This window comes from Myotis davidii, unplaced genomic scaffold, assembly GCF_000327345.1.
Source record: "Myotis davidii unplaced genomic scaffold, ASM32734v1 scaffold524, whole genome shotgun sequence".
In the NCBI taxonomy this organism is placed as follows: Eukaryota; Metazoa; Chordata; class Mammalia; order Chiroptera; family Vespertilionidae; genus Myotis; species Myotis davidii.
The window spans coordinates 2,692,621-2,702,609 of NW_006299263.1; the positions used below are offsets into that span (position 1 = coordinate 2,692,621).

General features: G+C 47.1%; 1 protein-coding gene across 1 annotated transcript in view; it reads left to right on the plus strand.

The window, feature by feature from the left end:
- The first annotated feature begins 956 nt into the window (after positions 1–956).
- BLK (BLK proto-oncogene, Src family tyrosine kinase) overlaps positions 957–9,989 on the plus strand; it is a 54,882-nt gene continuing 45,849 nt past the window's right edge. The window contains exon 1 of the mRNA XM_006774781.2: positions 957–1,146. The gene's annotated coding sequence lies outside the window, so the exon portion shown is untranslated. The remainder of the gene's footprint in view (positions 1,147–9,989) is intronic.

The window sequence follows — 9,989 nt, forward strand, 5'->3', positions numbered from 1 at the left end:
TAAATAGTGAGGTCATTTTCCTAGGCTGTTATCAAAAGCTAGCGACTCTCTGAGAATAAATAGATGATGAGATCCCGGGTTCTGCCCCAATGACTGGCATTATCTATGCAGCCGTGGGCAAACTACGGCCCGCGGGCCGGAGATCCGGCCCGTTTGAAATGAATAAAACTATTGAAAAAAAAAGACCGTACCCTTTTATGTAATGATGTTTACTTTGAATTTATATTAGTTCACACACACACTCCATCCATGCTTTTGTTCCGGCCCTCCGGTCCAGTTTAATAACCCACTGTGGCCCTCGAGTCAAAAAGTTTGCCCACCCCTGGGCTAGATGTTGAGGTCCTTTCCCATTGCCTCTACCATTCTCTGCTCCTCTGAGTTTCCGTAGCCAAGGGAAGTAGCACATTGAAGAGGCTCTGAGAGCAGAATCAGCGACTGACTAGCGTGCTATGAAAAACAAAACAACGGGGAAGTAGCATATATTGAGAGCCAATTCTGTGCTCCTCTCTCACACCCATTCCATCATCCATGCTCATAGTATCTCACAAGCCAACTATTAGCAGCACTATTTGGAAAACCAAAGCAACAAGGCCGAGAGAACTGTGGCACCAGCTCACACAGATGGCACCAGGTAGCAGATCCCAGTGCTGCAACACAGAAAAAATACCTGATAGAATTATCTGGAAGTTTTACTAACTGCTAGGCTCATGTAGGAAAAACACTGCCCATGTTGGTAAACCAAAACCCCATGAGAAAACTTTCTGGTGGCACAGGGGCATTGTGACCAATGTGGCCCAGGGCCAGAGAAAGACCAGCTGCTCCTGGGCCTTCCTCCTGGCCTGTTCTGGGGCAGAAGCGCCCATTGGACCCAGTGAGCCCATGGAAGCTTTCAAAGTGCTAGGGAGGGGCGGGGCTCCTTGGGGGCGGCTGGTGCAGCTCTGACCACAGACCGGAGAGCCTGCCACCTCTGCCGGGTGCTTGCCATCCTCAGGAAGCCACGAGCTGCGTGAACTGAGTGAGACCGCTGAGATGGGCTTTTCCTTTAGGATTGCATCAGGCGTTGCTGGATGTGGTTAGAAGGCTGCTAAACCACAAGGATGCTGGGATTTGAAGAGCTATGGTGACAAGCCACTGAGAATTGCCAAGGTAAGACTCTGCGTCTTCGGCCTGCTAGACCATCTCATTTCCTTAAACTGTGCAACCAGTGCTCGGAGGCCCGTGGTTGAGAAAGCAGGCAGGAGCGGCGCTATGGATGTTATAGATGGAGAGAAAGATATTAATATGATGAGCTACACCAATGAATAGACTGTTCCACTGTTGGTTCGTTTTAATTTAATTTAATTTTTTAAATATATTTTTATTGATTTCAGAGAGAGAGAGAGAGAGAGAGGGAGAGCGAGAGAGAGAGAGAAAGAGAGAGAGAGAGAGAAACATCAATGATGAGAGAGAATCATTGATTGGCTGCTTCCTGCACGGCCCCTACTGGGGATCAAGCTCGTAACTCAGGCATGTGCCATTGGTCAGAATCGAACCTGGGACCCTTCAGTCCTCAGGCTGGCACTCTATCCACTAAGCCAAACTGGCTAGGGCGGTTTATTTTAATTTTAGAGAGTTTTTTTCTTTATAAAAGCTCATCCATTCTGGGTAGATTCTGCGTCTTGGGCTTTTTAAACTGGAAAAGACCATGGATATGCCATAGAGAGAGAACAGACAAGGCTGTGGACTGGGGATACGGGTGGGCACACATGTGCCAGTTGGAGGGGCTCCAAGCAAGTGACTCAGCCTCTCTGTAACAGAGGTGATAACATCTCCAGGGCAGAGCTGATAGAGGCTAGCATGATGTATGGCTCCAGGTAAATGCTTGGTTGTTGCTTTTGCTTTGTTTGTTTTTGAAAAAGGTTTTCCAATTTTAAGCCACTGGGGGCAGGGTGATGAAATAGGTTTAATGATGACCTTTTTGGCTAAGAGATCTATTTGGCCAGCTGTGGAAAGGAAAGAACTGTTGATAACAACATCCTGAAGATTGTTTTAGAAGTCTGGGGTTTTGACAGATTTTCCATTCATTTTGTAATTGGCCACTGCTTTCATTCTCAACTACCCACATCACCAAGGAACTAAAGAATCACTATCATCATGCTTCCATAGTAATAGAGGAGAATTCTGCATAAAAGATATGTTGTAGACACTCCTCTGTCCTTGATAGAAGCTGTGTTCCCCTCACCTTGAGTGAGGACTGGAAATAAAGATGTAAAGGGGGAAATAGAAACTCTATAGTGGTGAATATGGGCAGACACCACCTTAGCCAGGTGATCAGGCTTAATGTCTTGAGGCTAAGTCATATATTGTGTAACTTCTGCTATGATACTTGGAAAAAAATACTTCACCTTTGTGCTATTCTTTCCCCCAATGCATAACCCCAGTCTAGTCAGGAAAAAACATCAGACAAACCCAAATGGAAGTCATTAGTGAAAAATAGGTGAGATCTAACTGAAGTCTAATATTTTAATTGATGTCATTGTACCAATATGAATTTCTTAGTTCTAGCAAATGTACCATGGTGAGGTAAAATGTTAACATTAGGGGAAGCTGAATGAAGGGTATATGGGTAGTCTCTATATTATCTTTGTAATTTATCCATAAACCTAAAATTGTTCTAAATTAAAGAGCCAAAAAATTTATACTTATCCTGCCTCAGAAGGGGTCAAAATCTGAACATATTTGGAAAAACTGGCATCTATGGCCCAGTGGTCCCCATTATCTCTGAACATCCTGGAACATAGCAGACCTTTAGCTTTGCCTACCATTCTCTCTCCCAACCAGCACTTTATTCCAGGAAAGCTCTGTATTTCCCTCTCTTGATAGTATTTCTCACCAGTCATTTCTTTTCTCATTCAGCACACATATCTTGAGTCTTCAGTCTGTGTCAGAGGTTTTAGAGTCAAATACCCCTCCCTTTATAGGCCCAGCAGAGCTCACTGGGCTGGATCAGGCTCTCAGGCCTCCAAGTGCTTGCCCAGCTGCCCAAGCCTGACCCCTCTCCAGTTAGGAAGCGGAAGACCAAGAATGGAGGCAAATGGGGGCCCAGACCCTGCACAGAATACCTGGATGGGATCTGCTTGCTGTCCTCCGGGCTCAATCATCCCTACGGAATCAGTGGCCAGCCAAGCCACTGGGAGCTGTTCTGGGAAACACTCCCTTTGAGTGGAGCTGTGGCCTTAGGGGCCTAAAGTGGGACTCCAAGGGCCGGTTCCTGCTTGAGTGACAACCTGGCCTTGGGAGCCCACTCTGCTGCCCTAGAATCTGCAGCAGCCAGATGAGACCACCAGGGACCAACATCCTTGCTTTTGAGGTTCGGGTGTGTGGATAGGTGATGGGGAGGCAGAGAAGCTTGGCACCCTCACCACCACCCCCAAACACACACCCCACAGACACAGAAGAGCAGGTGTGCCCTTGTGCAAAAGTAATGTCTCAACCAGATTACGGAAATGCTTTGGAAGCAGGAGGGAAAGAAGAAAGAATTATGAAACCACAGGAAGACAGCACGTAGATGAAGATCACACTTAGATGAAGATCAGAACTAAAGAGTGGTGATTGCCATTGGGCCTACATTACCTTTCCTGTCGAAACTCCTGCTCCCCACACTGCCAGCCTGTATGCTTTGACTACACCAGCCACAGGCTGCTTCTAGAATGCACTAGCCGGTGCTCCTGCTGGCCCCTCTGCCTGGGGTCCCCTTTCCACTTCCTCATGCAGGCAAGCCCCACTTGTTCTCATTCTAGGGACCAGCACCAATGTCTTCTCTTCTGTCACCAGTGCCCAAATCCATCCCTGTGTCCCCAAGAACCTTCTGCACATGCTTAGGGCTATATGTTTTCAGATCTGCTGGTGGGTTATTTTGTTTTATTTTATGCCCAAGTTCTTCCCACTGGGCCTGAGCTCCTCCAGGGCAGGGACCAGGTCCTCCCTTCGGGTCCCAGCACCCAGAATAGTGCCAGCACAGGGTGGATACCCTGTGAAATGGTTCTTGAGTGAAAGAATCAAAGGGCAAATTCTTGAACACAAGTGAAGATTAAGACAGAAAAAGGCTTGAAGGAGCAAAAGCATATGAGAGTTAATGATCGCTCTTAGGCCCAATGAGCTCCAGTGCCATCGCCACATGGGGATTTTAACAGGAGCACTTGCAGAAGGAGATGGCCATGTGGGCCAGGCGAAGGTGCTGGGCCTGGGGCCAGTCAGTTCTACACTAGGGCCTGGCTCTGCCACTTGCCACCTGGGGGAGTGTGAGCAAATGACCTAGCTCTCTGTGAAATGGGAACAGTTGCATCTAGCTCCATGCCCAGATGTGAGAACTAAATTGAGCAAGGTGATCATAGCACAGAGACGGAAACATACAAGAGGCTCTGCCATGGGCACTGCTGCCCCCACGTGACCTCCACTCCCCATGGGCCACTGTGTGGTTCATGCTTACTTCCAAAACCATGGTGGTTCTCTTGGGTGCCTTGTCATCACTGGCCTCTGCACACCTTGATACCTGGGCTGCTGGACCAGGACCAGGTTGAGGCAAGCAAGACACCAGTGGCACAAAAGTTAAGAAGGCCCTGACTCTCAGTGTCACTCAAGTTCAGGGAATGTTCGTGTATGTTTATGTGGTATCTGCAAGGGTATGAGATGATCTGTGATTAATGAATTAAGTCAGGAGTTCTGACCTCCATGACCGTGGACCCCTGGTGAATTTCACGGGTCCTATGAAGTCCTGAACTTGAATGTGAGCTTTTGTGGACATGCACACCTTTCTGCAAAGAGTGCTTATGGCTTTCATCAGATTCCCCAAAGGATTCCTCAACCCAAAAATATTTGGAATCACCAAGTCCAATATTTACTAAGAATAATTTAATTTTCTCTCTCAATGTGTTGTGCAGAAAAGAAAGTGGGAAGAACTTGGGCATAGGAGTAAGACTAGGCAGCCATGCCCGAGATGTCCTATAGCATAGAGGCTGGACACTCAGCCTTGTGACCAGAGGGTCTGAGTTCAAGGTTGAGTCCTGCCACTTTCCGGCTGTGTGACCTTGGGCAAACCACCAAATGTCTTCATTACATAACAATAGTTTGACCTCACTCTATACTGGCAGCCTTACCTATCTCAGGCAGATTACTTGGACCCGTAAGTCTTATTTCTTTATTTATTGATAACAGCACATCACAGGGTTATAAGAATTAAACCCCGAAGCCTTAATTATTAGCTGAGCTGAAACTGAAGAGTCCACAGTAGCTGCCAGTACTTGAGTGCCAAGAAATGTGCCAGGTGCTTTGTGCACCCAGTTCACGTGATCCCCACAACAGCCCTATGATGACACCAGGAACCACCCAGATGCAGACTCAGGTCTGTGTGACTCCGAAACCAGTGCTCTGACCTCTTCGTTAGTCGGTCTATTATTTCCTCACTGTGTGTGGATCACTGATTCGAGCACTTTAAAAAGGCAAGGGAAGCTCATCGCCCGCACCGAGGTGAGCGCCGCACATACGCTGTGAAGTCCTCCCCAGTTTGCAGACATGAGCACAGCAACTTCGTGGGAATGGAGAGCCAGGCGGAGGAGCTCATGACATGTACACACAACATCTGGGAAACCTCTGCCGGTGGAAGTTGCTGTGCCTCCAGTGGGCCTGGCGCCATCTGGCCTGAAGAAACAGCCCTCCAGAGAAGGCCTGCCTCATCGTGGGCTGGGTCCCTACATGCCAACTGCCCTTACCCTTCCTCAATGGGCATGAATCCTGTGCCCACGCACTCAGCCTCCTTGCTGGAGCCTCTCATTACTCCATTGCTCCCACATCTGTCCACCCTTTGGCATCAGTCCTCCTCCGAACACCTCCTGCCTTGTGGCCTCCTGGCCCTGGAACTGTCAGTGGTTGGCCATTACTTATTGTGACATGCGTGGTAAGCCAGACTTGTGCAGGTACAGAAATGTGGGTCTCTCTGAAGTCAGACATGTCCAGCCATCCTTCCCACCCCAATGGGTCTGTGATGGGGCTGTCACCCAGGTCCTGCCCGAGGGAGGGTTTTCGCAGGAACCAGAGCAGCCCTGTGCCCGTCCGCTGAGTGCTTTGGGAAGGAAATGTCACATGTGCAGGATGTGGGCCAACCCTTGCTCTTACTATTCATACCCCCCCTCACCCCCCACCCCAGCTGCAGGTGCCAGAGCCCACATGTGAGGGAGGCGGTTAGGGGCTTGGCCTGAGGGGTGTGAGCCAGGCCTTGAAGTCAGAGCTGCGCTGCTATTACTTAGGAGGCTATACTGATGACCGGTGCGCTGATCGTGACCCGTAGGAAGGTCAAGCGGCCTCCTGATGGATGAAGCTGCTGCCCCTCCTGTGGGTGACACTGCAGGAAGCTTTCTGTAATTTTCTCTGGGTGGCTGTCATGAGAGTAACTAACCTCCCAGCACCCAAGGGGACCCTGTGGGGCTACCGTGTCTGTTTCCAGTGTCAGCAAAAGGCAGCCAGGCCTCAGGCTGTGGCTTTGGAGCGATACTAACGCCTTCCCACCAGGACCGGGTCTGGGGCTCTGGACAGTCATTTACTTCTGACTCTGTGCACCAGCCTCCTTGTGGGGGGGATGAACCTGAAACTCAGAGGGCCTGCACTGAGCAGGGTCTGCTGGGAACCCGGCGGATGCTGGGAACAATGGAGGCGCCATCACTGCAGATTCGGGGTTTGTGTTGGTCTGGGCATGCAGGGCTCTGACCATGTCTGCGAGGCCCAAGCTGCTCTCGGCTGCTCCCGAGGCAAGCGAAGATCTGGGCTGCCAAGAGGCAGACGATGGGCCGCAGAACTTGGAAGAGCAGGCGGATTTTGTACAGCTATAGCATTTCTTTCCTTACTTTGTAAAAATTATATAATACCAAAACATCTTGTGAAAACAGATACAAGCCATCAATAATTCCACCAACTTCACATTTTTTACCCAAGAGCTGCTTGTCTTGGTTCACATGATGCATTTTTTTTTTCATCGCTGGAAACTTGAAAGATAGATGACTGCGGAGTCTGCTTTTTCTTTCTTTCTTTCTTCCTTTGTTTTTTTCATCACGACATAGACATCTTTCCCACAGCTACACGTCTTCACAATGATCATTTCGGAGGCGGCAATAATATTTCATTGTATAACTCCATTTCACCATTTCAAATAGACGTTTAGTCACTTCCCCTTTTTTAAACACTAGAGAGGACTATGATTAAAAATAAAATGCTGTGTAGCCGGCAGAGGTGTTCTGAACATCACGGTGCAACTGAAGACTGTTCTTTCCTAATCCCTTCAAGGAATGACAATGACATAAGGAGACAGAATGCTTGTTTGGGGGTGGACTTGGAATTGCATGGTGACAGTGCCTGAGTTTTCATCTCCTCTCATCTAGTTCCCTTGTGTCAGCAGCTATATTCACTGGCCAGGATTACTGATGTGGTCTTTGGCCGGAGAACAGACTTTCCTCTCCGTGAAATGAAATGACTCATAAGGAAACAAAACCCAAGGGTTTGGCCTCATTTGTCCCATAGTTTCAACCAAAGCTCTTAATCAGAGGTCCGTGAATCGTTGTGGGCAGGAAGGGGTCCTGAAATGGCACAAAATTCAACATGTATGTGCATAAGTGTATTTTCTGAGGAGAATATCTGTAATCTTAGCAGATTCAAAGCAGGCTGTAGCCCCAAAATGTTTTGAAAAACAACTGCTGATCTATCTACCATCTATCTATCTATCTATCTATCTATCTATCTATCTATCTATCTATCTCTATCTCTATCTCTCTCCTCCCTGACTCCCCACCCCTCATTTTTGGGAGCCTGGGATTAAAATGAAAGAACCCTAAAGATGTGTGTCTACATACAGAGCCCCACCAGTGAGTTGGGGAACATATTATCCCCAACTTAAAGATGAGGAAACTGAGACTCAGAAGTACTTCTAAGGGCACACAGCTGGCACGGGGGGGAGCCCTGGATTTGAACACCAGTCTGCCCTGCTGCCAAGCCTGGGTGTGCATACTCATTATGCCAAAGTACCTTTTGGTTAAGAGAGTTGCTTCTATTTTTACTTCTTTAACCAAAGGTAATTGCTGATGTGTTAGAGAGATTCTGCCCTGATTAAGGCCACCCATGGTTCTTGACTAAAGGAAATGTTTTGGCATCTTTCAAAGCCTTGCATTTCTCTCCAAGGAGTTGGGCTGACACAGAAATATTTGTGGTTGGTTAACTGTTCTCTCCTGCTACAACCATTAACCATAGGAGGTGAACTGTGTTTATCAAACTGAAATGTTATCACTCAAGGCTTAAAGAGACAAAGTAAGATTGAAATTCAAGAGACCAAACCCAATGGGTGGGAGACTTCAGCCCACAATTTCCTAAACACCATTGGGCCTTTTCAAACATATGTTTTTATTAACAACAAACTACTTAGCTCCACTGAGTGACTTTGGCTATCTACATGTGTTTGATTCCCTTCTCTCTTAGTAATCCTTTCCTACATCTTTTAAAACTCCAGCCTGCATACCTGGAGGCAAAGAAGATGGGGCATAATTCAATTTCATGTCTCCTTGTTTCCTCTGAAAATCTCTGCCAAATTAACCCCTCATTACTAATGAACACTGGCAGCCCTTAAAGGGAAAGGGCTTTCTGAAATATGGGAAATAAACCTGCAACAAAAGACTAAATTTTAATTTCATCTTGGGTTTCTTAGATGTAATACATTAAACATTAGGTCAATGTGTCTTGTTGGGCCCAAAGTTTTGACTAACAATCAATAATCAGGATATAGAATAACACTAGCTTTGGTATAAATGACATCTGCCTACTGTTGTCATAGTAAATTCATCTGTTTACTCGTTATGACAGTGGGTTAATGAGGGGAGGTGAATAAGTAGGCATTTATTTATGTTCAGGTTTTCCCCAATTGATTGATTGATTGATTCGTTTGTTCATTCATTCAAAAGAGAAAGATTTACTGCAACGCTGATGTTTCAAATGCTGAGATGGGCCCTGAAAAAAACAAGTAGTTCCTTCCCTTGAGGCTCGCACAAGGAGCCTAATTTAGAAGGCAGACTTTAAACAAAAGGCCCAATATCCCATGGCTAGGGTAGTAAGAAATACTGTGGTCCAGCACTTGTTTCTTGATGGTTTGGGGTTATTGCTATAATATATCACTATGCCATCCTATACTAATAATAATAACTGACACTGGGTGCTTACTGTGTGTGAAGGTACCCTTCTAAGTACAGCATATATATCATCTTGTTCAATAGAATATCATTCAGAGACTTCCTTTCATTTAGTTTTGTGCCTTTACCTCATCTTATAGATAAGTCCAGATTATTCATTTTCAAGGTTTTGGGGGCAACATAACATGATTCTCTTTCTAAAAAAATTATTTATTCAACAAAGGTTGAAGCAAGATTCTCTCAAAAAACTTTTTGGCTCCAGATAGAATTTTTATTTCCATGGTTTATCACAATTTACCTCATCCCTCACCTCCATGGCCCCTGCCTGGATTAGCCTCCGGCATCAAACCCCAGCAGAACGTACTTGAGTCCCAGAGAGCAGAGTGCTGGGCTGGCTGAGGCTGCTGATGATACTGTGTTGTTGGCTCAGGAACCAGGACCTCCCATTTTAAAGTGCGTGCTGCTGGGTTTGGAGGTGAAAATGGCAAAGGCAGGGGAACGAGGCTGAGGGTGGCGGAAATGAAGACGGGTGATGCACGAACCATGAAGAAGGCAGAGAGGGAGTCAAGAGGAGAAGAGAAGCCAGAGCGTCGCTCCTAATAGGATCTCCACGTCACTGCCTCGGGCCCCTTTGGGTAATGAGAATGCAGGGACAGGACCAACACCAAGACCCATATCCATGTCCCATCCTCATTCTCTGCAGCTCAGCGAGTCCAGGTTCCCACTGAGACTCTGCTGTTCCTCTGTGCCCCCATAAATCTGCAGTGGAATCAAGGGAAGGCTGGGGCCCAC